This window comes from Dreissena polymorpha, chromosome 15 (genome assembly GCF_020536995.1).
Source record: "Dreissena polymorpha isolate Duluth1 chromosome 15, UMN_Dpol_1.0, whole genome shotgun sequence".
Taxonomy (NCBI): Eukaryota; Metazoa; Mollusca; class Bivalvia; order Myida; family Dreissenidae; genus Dreissena; species Dreissena polymorpha.
The window spans coordinates 30,647,948-30,657,550 of NC_068369.1; positions in this window are offsets into that span (position 1 = coordinate 30,647,948).

Below are 9,603 nucleotides of genomic sequence, written 5' to 3' on the forward strand. Positions count from 1 at the left end.
ACGTCCAAAATTTATAAGAAATTGTGAAAAAAAGCCACTACGACTCTGCATTTTTGCGGAAATTAATATGCTTTTGACGTTTGGTGTGCTAAAAATGACATTAGTAATTGCGCTTAATATTTGTAAAATATGTTTTGCTACTTATGTTGCTTTTTGTGTATAAAATATATACCATCTTGATATCAAATTGTTTGTTTTGTTGAATCTATTTCTTTTTTCACTAAACATGAAGACTTTATAGTTCATTACGAGCAATATGCCCTACCTCCAAACGTTGACTAATATAACAACTTCCTTTTGAACTGATATAAACAATATATCATGCAAAGTCATGTCAAATTGATATCAATGAAGCAGTATGATAAATCATAATTGCTCCATAACGATATATTTTAGTAGCAGTTGTAGATAATTCTTAACCGTTGCAATTTCAGGATAAAGTAGTTGCAGATAATTATTATTCCGGTACGTCAATTAGAATTTTCTCTGATAACTCGTGTTCATAATTAATCGCTTTTCTGTTCTAGCCATTCTTTGTAATAAAGAAAAACAAAGTTGTTCAATATATATTTTCCTTTCCGCCTATTCACGCGCCAAGGAACAATTAAGATGCAAATTGCCAAGGCAAATAATCAAAACTAATCTAACATTCATGTCCGGTGATTTTGTATGGAAGGGAATGTCTGCCAGTCCAATCATGTTGCCAGATGACAATTACATATTGCTAAATGACAATTTCAATGTTTTTTATTTGTTACACAATAGCTGCTTCTTCTTTGCGTCGTTATGCTTGTTTCTATCAGTTAGTGTAATACTACGTTTTAATGTTTACTCGATGTATGCTAATAATGTATTCTTGCGAGTTAATGACCAATTACTTATTTCTGTAAAAATGTTCATGTGGTTATCTTCTTGTTGCTGACCTATTATCATTCAATACTTAGTAATGCTAGAAAAGGCATTTATAACACGACCTACGCTCCAGGAGTGAAATAACGTAATGCTCAATTGTGTTTTTTTACACAGGTGTTATTTCGCAAGTTATAACTCGGCAAGCCTCGTTTTTATCTTTATTTAGATGACGAGTTTTATAAATTCAATACAAAACAACCACACATGCAAGATCCTATATATATAAAGTTACACTAAGCGAAATAAATAAGCACAAAACAGCAGCTCACATGAAGTAAGCCGAATGCCGAATGCATTAAGACGAATGCATTTGTGATACGGAATTCATATAAGACGGAGAACCAGATTTTTTTGTAGTTTTCAGTATTGTTTGTAAAAGGTTAATAATAAAAACGGTGCTGTATTATACATCTACCAGAACAATTACTCTAATGCGTGGTTTCAAACGTATTTTCCTATGTTTTTATTCAGGTAAAGTGTTCTTGTTTATAAGGTGAATTTCATAAAAGTGTAATCCTAATTTCGAGTGTTGGGTTTTCATTTGGTTTGTGATTAAGGTATATTTGAAGTTTATGGACGTAATTTTGTTTTTATTTACACTTCAAAGTACCACTGTAAAAACGTCCCAAGGTTTAATTGTGACGAAAGTGAGTTACGATTTTTTAAATGTAACTGTTAATTTCATTCTGTTTTCATCGCATATCTTCGTTACACTGTCTTTATCTTATCAATTTGTACCTATATTGGTAAAAATCGTTTCTTATTCAAAGTATTCATTTTATTTGCTATTTACTAGTTTATCATATATATACGGCATACAAATTCATATATACGTAAATAGGAAAGCAATGTGAGGAAATAAGTAGATCAATGCTCAGTTATCTCATTTACATACACAAATAATTATGTATTCCGGAATTTAGTGGTTTCTCTTTGTCATGTCAAATGTTTATATCTCTGATACTGATTTATACTAGTATACGTATATATTGACCATCTAACATCAATTTCTATATATTGGGGACGAGATGACTTTGGATAGGTACCAGTTGACCAAAACAGGGAAACGTTGCCCAAAATAGGTTTGAGCTGAACACAGTATGGGTTGAACAGTTACCTAGTATTCAAGCCAATATTGATTGCGTCTTCAAACATAAACATTTTGATACAGATTTTTTATATACAGAAATGGTAGATCGATCTTGTTTGTCTTTGCATCAATAATATGTATCTCAGTGACCCAGTTAATGTTAACGGTTTGTATCTCAGGGGCCCTGGGTTCGATCCTTACATGCGGCGCTGATTTTTTTCATAGGGATTTCCTCTTGCAAGATTGCAGAGCTCTCGCCTAGTACTCGTGAAACACAGGAAGCATAAATAAGTATATATTTGCCTTAATATAAGTTAAATACATGGGTATCAGCATCTTTCAAACAAACAAATAAAGATGTAGTAGATGTAGTAGATGTAGGATATAGGTCTGACTATTTTACATAAAGATGATCAAAGCACAAAGCAGATAAGATCATATTTCTGTGAAGAAAAGTATAAAAACCTAGATCAGCAAGTGTAATATCTGACGACGTAACAGTTTTATTTCTCGAATTTATCAGTAAACTACATAATAGTGACTTGATTTTGTAAATAAGAAACAAATAACATGAATACATTTGCAGATATTAGCCAACAGCAAATATCAGCTGCTCTTTTAAGGCAGGCAGCATATTTGTTGAATGTCAACACAGGAGTGCACATGTATTTTTATGGAAACCTGCTAATTATTGTTAACACGAACTTCCTGTACTTTATATTTGTTCTGGAAACCCCTTACACATATAATGACGTGGTAAAATGTTTTAGCAGCTAACTCTTAAACGGTTTATGGTTTGAGTTCCATAGTTTAGGATATTTTTAAAACATTGCTGCAATTCAGAAAATTAGATTCCGCAACAGGGCAATCATTAGTATTTTATACAAATAAACGTGCTTATGGATTTGAGTCAGGACCATACTGCAAAGGCTATACCGGTAACTCTTCTGGTACCAGTGATAGAATTAAATTTGTTTTTTTGCCCTTAAATCCAAGGCCAATATCTATTATAAGTTATCAGTTATGTTTCTCAATAAGGCCTAAGCTCTTGAATCAATCAAGCTGAATATTAAATGATTTCAACAAGAAACATGTGTTGCAATCACTCCCATGCTGTAAATGCAGGTAACTGGTTACAACTTCCGACCGCCTGTTGAATGAGCTTGACGAGACACGGGAGAGACACCAGCACAGAGGTGAATCAGCTTAACTGGATCTACAAGCAATTAAGAAAACCTTTGAAAAACCAGTATAAATGTTATGTTAATGATAATAGTGTGACTATGTGTTTATTGCTAAGGAGTTGTGCTACTTGGTATCCAATATACGAATTGAAAAACTAAGGCCAATCGAAATAAGAATTATTTTGCTAGTTATAACATATTGAACTGTTTATTCAAGCATGCAGCAATATGTTGTTTGCTATTTGAGCATTTGACATGCTTAAGCTCAACATAATATTAGATACAGTTATTTATTTTACATTATTTTACTTATCAAGCTTCTTGCTCACACATCTTGTCGATTGGTAAGCAGATATGTTTTTGCTAGATATCAATGGTGTAGTTGTTTAGTAAACATTTATTGGCTTTCTAGTTTGTTGTGCTGACATTTATACATTGGTTATCGATTGTTTGCAGTGAACAGCCTAAGTTAAGTACACCTGGTATTCAGTCAAATTGAGCCTCGTTCTGGGAAAAATGGCTTTATGCATGTGCGTAAAGTGTCGTCCCAGATTAGCTTAGGTGGTGACATGCTTATCTGTCACGACTTTTACGGCCTAGAAAGTATTTTCATTTCGAAAACACTTTTAACGAAACATCTCATAAAACCCGAAAGTATCTTCCCTGATTAGCCAGTGCGGACCGTACAAGGTAATATGCGACGAAACTTTAGGAACATGCATCAAACCCCTTTTCCCAGAGCGAGGGTCAATTGTTTTTATTTTCTTTCAATATTCACACGCCCTTTATGTTAGGGCCATACTGATTTAAATGCCTATTTTCTGTAAGCTTAATATTCAGTAATAACCAAAACGTGTCATAAGATCTGTGTTAAGACAGGACCTTGAATTTAAGCATTTAATGATGTTGTGTTCTTTACCACAAGTGTTATTATGTCTATATGTAACAGGTGAACACTACAACAATATAGTTTGCTATCAAAGCTGTATTTCATATATCACTTCTTTAACATGAAAGAAGTTATCATGTGTAAACAAATTTGGAAAAGAAAATGAAAGGTATTAGTTTAATTGTGGTTTGATAGCATTTATTTTACACTTGTTATATAACGACGATGAAGTTTACGTAATTAACAAATATATATATATATCAGTTTATTCATTGAGCATGCAGGAATTTACATATGTCCAGACAGTAATGCAATCTCACAAGTATATGTATTTTTTTTAACTTATAATGCACTAGTGTATAGATTGTTTTGAAAACAATTGTATGATCATGGTAAATTTGCATACGTCTAGTCAAAGGCAGTATATGTGGAATACACTAGCAAAAGAACCAGAGGGATCATTTTGTTTTCACATGATGTTTATGTAATGTGTGTCGTATCCTTATATTTATTAAACCAGTATGTAATGTTATACAAATATTTTCTAAAAAGAGCATCGTGTAGCGGGTGCCAACGCTCGGCTGTGGGTGCAGTTTTGAATAAATGAAAGCTTGTCAGAAGAAATTTATATTAGAGGTCAGAGTGACCTTGACCTTTGAACTAGTGACCCAAAAACGAGTCTGGCGTGTAAAACTCATCAAGGTGCAGCTACATATGAAGTTTTAAAGTTTTAGGTGGAAGCACTTTGATTTTTGAGCCAATGTTAAGGTTTTAGCACGACGCGGACGACGGACGGCGGACGACGAGCTGGCTATGACAACACCTTGGGTTTTCTCCGTAAAAAGCCGAGCTAATAAAATTGTTAAAAAGACCATACAGTGTTTTTATTATGTTGACACGCTTTTTCATGATCGACGGCTTCATCTACAGTCATTACAAGACCCACAGCGAAACCATACTTGAGCCTTGGCCTGTGTTTCAAGTGTTAATCAGGGCTAATCAGGGATGAACTTTCCGCTTTGATGGAGTTTTTCGTTGCTGAGGGTACCGGCTAATCGCAGACAACATTTTACGCACATGGATTAAGTCCCTACTTATCAGAGCCAGATTCAAATGTTAAAGAAATGCACCTTACACTTTTGGTATTTGCATTCAGGAAATAATAATAGTACATTCTGTTGTTATTTATCATTTCTTTCTTTTTGTTCTAATCCTGCAATAATTAAAAAGCATACGAAAAGTACTTTCGACCAAACCCGTGATTAGTCAAGGTGCGGTAGATCATATGAGAAAGAGTCCATTGTTGTGTGGATGACTTCACTTACAACTAAGCTTTTAAGGTCCTGTTGTGACGTAAATATATCATAAAAGTAGATCTTAACTAGACAGCATATGTATCAAATCAATTTTAACAAGAACAAAGTGTTAAAAGGGTGATTTAAATAATTTCCGTCAAATCAATAGACACGATGTAGACGAGGAAGTTTTTACTCGGCCAACGCTTCATCGAAGGATTCCGGAGAGAGTTGATGTATATCGGGTGATATCGGAGGTCTGATGTTGATGTTAAACGTAATCTCACGTTAATAGTAGTTTGCGATAGAATGTGTGGTTTTAAAGTATGGTTCACTTTTTGCAACGTGAACTATTTAAAGTGGCGGTGTATACAGAAACGAAGACTAATTCTGAATCAGAGACGCAAAGGCATCGACTTAAGAATTACTTTAGATCCACAAAGATATTAACAGAAATTAAATTCAGTAATAACATAGCCAAACACACATAGTAAAACAAAAAACGCCATTCGAGTTAGCATTAATAGAAATTCCGAAAGTTTAACTGCAGTTATCAATAACACACACAAAGTAACGATATATATGAAGTGATAATACACTTATACATATGGGGTAAGGTAGATGAAATGTTTGCACAGCAAATGTAATTAGGCATGCTATGCATGAGAAAGGATATGCAAGTTGTTAAAATAAGAATGGCATTTAGCAGCTCGCTATTCTGTAATAAAATTAGATTGCCATGTAATAACATGCATGTACTGGCGGATAATCCCTTCAATAATGTTTCCCTTTTAGCACATGTTGGCATTGATTCATGTTATAAGTAATTTCCATTTAACAAACGTATGCATGCACTCCAATGTGTCGATTTTTATCTCACCTTAAGTTAGAAAATAGCCCCATGTTTAATGATACCATTGCACTGTCAATAACTAAACACTTATGAAACTAAACGTGAAACCCTCTCCAGATACTTATTTGAATACTCAGAATTTACTGTCCTTGGAACTGTTTTATGTATATAAATCTTAAATTTATTGTTATTATTATTATTTGAAAACAAAAAGCCTTTTACAAATATGTTTGTACAAATTATTTCGTATATTTTTTTTTATTTTTTCATGAGAATAAAAGCTGAGTGAAAAATCCCTTACAACAGTTTTGATAAACGCAAATTTATTTGCAAACATTGTTTGCATTTACCTTTTAATGCGATAAGATGTAGCAATCATAACAGAATATCACCTAAACAGTATTTAACAGCAATCGAGCTTGCTTTTATATATATATTTATTTATTTATTTATTCATATGTTCCCATTTTTGAAAAAAAACAAATATGCTCATTAGATTAAATCAGATATCAATAAAATGGAACGAATTGATATATGTAATAGTCATGCGACTCAACCAAAACAATGTTTTGAGCCTAATTTAAAGAAATGAAATGTGACGATATGAACTAGATTGTCTAAAGCCGTCGGATCGTGCCAGGTGACACGTGGACGTTGTCCTACAACTGAGGAAGTTAAATGTAAGTTGTAGTTGCAAAGCATTACATCGCTTAAGGCGTAACAACTATGTTTGTTTCAGATACACAATTAAAACTTTAAGTGGAAATTATATTAAGGGAATTTAAACGTATTGTGTCATATGCAAACTCTTTATTATTATAAATATATAAATATAAGCATGAAACCTTAACATTGCTTAAAGTAAATTATATCACAAGAAAACATATTAACTATTAAACCAATAATTAAATTTCATAATAAGATAAAATATGTGACAAACTCAGTATAAGGGATAAACTATTACTTCGTCAACCGACCCATCCGATCCTATTTTTTTGTGCCGAGAATCGTCTCTTGTTGTTTTTTTTTTGCTTTTCCAGGTAGAGTTTTGAAACGTTGGTGTAAATTTCGATCATATTAACAACAATTACTGAAAGGTCTTTATTGTATACCAAACTATTTGGACGATTCCTGCCATTATATAACGTTACATGATTTAGAAATAACGTATGTATAGTAAAAAGGTACCAAAATCAAACGTTTAGCCCACCTACCGTCATGACTATTGGGGCGATGCTAGATTAAACACAAACTATTTGAAAAAAAACCATATATTTCTGGATATAACTGGCATACACGTTAGTAGTGAAATATATAACTAGCTTCACTTTGCGGTGGTAGAACACGACGTATCGATATAGGTTACTGCAAATGTATTTTACGTGTTGTTGACAGAAATTCGAGCCACCATTTAAGTTAATATTTAATATACACAGTTTAAGATTCGACAAATCAATCAAATTCAATTTGAATTAGAAAATAACTATTTGGGCAGCCGATTTGTATTACCATTTGAGATAGGCAAAATTTTTTAAATAAAACAGTTATGTTTAAAGATTCAATGAAATAACAAAAAAATGAATTAAACGAAAACACTGACTTAAAATGTTACAACCGTTTTAACAAGTTATTGTTAAAGCGATTAAGGTAAACCAACACATTAATTTGTTCGATCATACAGATTAATCTAAGCATGTACATTCTAATTACCTTTTGGGAACATAGGTACAGCGCTGATGAATCCAATTCTATAATAAAAGTTCAGAATAAGTAGTAACAGAAAAATCAGCGAAAGTAAATGTTTTTAAATTGCAAATATGTTTTTTTCTGTTAGCAGAAAACTACCTCATGTATACAACACATAAACACTGTTTAACCAAATTAATGTTTGCAGATTTGTTCATTCGGCGTATATACACACTTTTGGCTGTGCAACACATACACATAATTGTGTCGGTATCGGTGTAAACGTGCTCGTTATAAATTTAATTGAACTTTACAATATTTAGTTAGGTTTGCGACAAAAAGATTGGTAATTGAGCATAAATAACAGTCCTCGGTCATATGTTTTGTAATATTGTCAGAATAGAATCTCGATATTAAAATTGTATATACTCGCTTTAATGTTAGAAATGATAATCAAACTATTTCAAAAACCAAAACAGGCGACCGTGGAAGGGTCTCCTTGTGTAAAATTGATTCCATAAACATTGAGTCAAATAACCATCGGAATTCCAATCAAAGAAGCTTAAATACTTCCAGAGAACCAATGGCAATACAATCATGTTTGAATCGAACTTATGTTCGCATGAATGATATTTAGTGGCCATTGTTTATTTGCCGATAGGCTGTGATAAATCGAAAAGAAGGTCTACGTGGAGTAGTGGATATAATGTCCGCCTAGGCACCGGGAGGTCATGGGATCAATCCTACTGTGGGAGCTATCTTTAAACCTCTATAAAAACACACATATCTTGCTCTTTTAAGTAAACACATACGGGTCTCCATTTTTCTGAACACAAGCGACTGTAGTTAATTGGCCTATAAAACAAAGGCAAAAAAAACCAACAAAATATGGCTGCTGATAAAAAAAATACCTTAATAAACACGCACAACATGGCTTCGGATAAACATCGATTCACATAAACATTGTTTATATATAAGTTTTCGTTGTAATACCATAATTGCCAATGTGTGATTCAGAGTGTTACCATCTTCTTGCTTTATAAGATACAGACAAACAGATAAAATATCGCTGTGGTCATACCATTTTGTTAGTTCTACACTTATACCTACAGTCAGTCTCTGTAGAAACAATGATGTCGTTTGAAACTTTTATTGTTACACTGAAGACATCACTCGTTAATTGGTGACGTAGTTTGTAGTCTTCTGACGTCAACATAAGGTCAAAGACTTGTCATAAAGTGAAGAACTCGAATCTTGCCAAATGTACGTTATTATGTTATGAACTGTTGCTGCTACATTAAAACACGGCCGCAATGTTCCTAAATTGCCTTTAGCTAATTACTATAATAAAGCCTCTTTCTGGGAAAACTGGGTTTAAATATTTGCGTAAAGTGTCGTCCCAGATAAGTCTGTGCAGTCTACAAAGGCTAATCAAAAACAACACTTTCCGCTTTTATTGTATTTTTCGTTTAAAGAGAGTATCTTTTATACCAAAATGATGTAATAATATTGTGATTTGTTTAATTTAGTATACAAAAAATCAAAATGATAGCCTTGATGACCGCAAATAAACCATGCTCATGGAGTTCTGACGTTACGGAATAACAATAATGAAAGTTGACTTTGTCGATAAACAATGATATTGCGGAAGACCATTTACATACGCGCCATCTTCACTCCGGCAATAACAATTG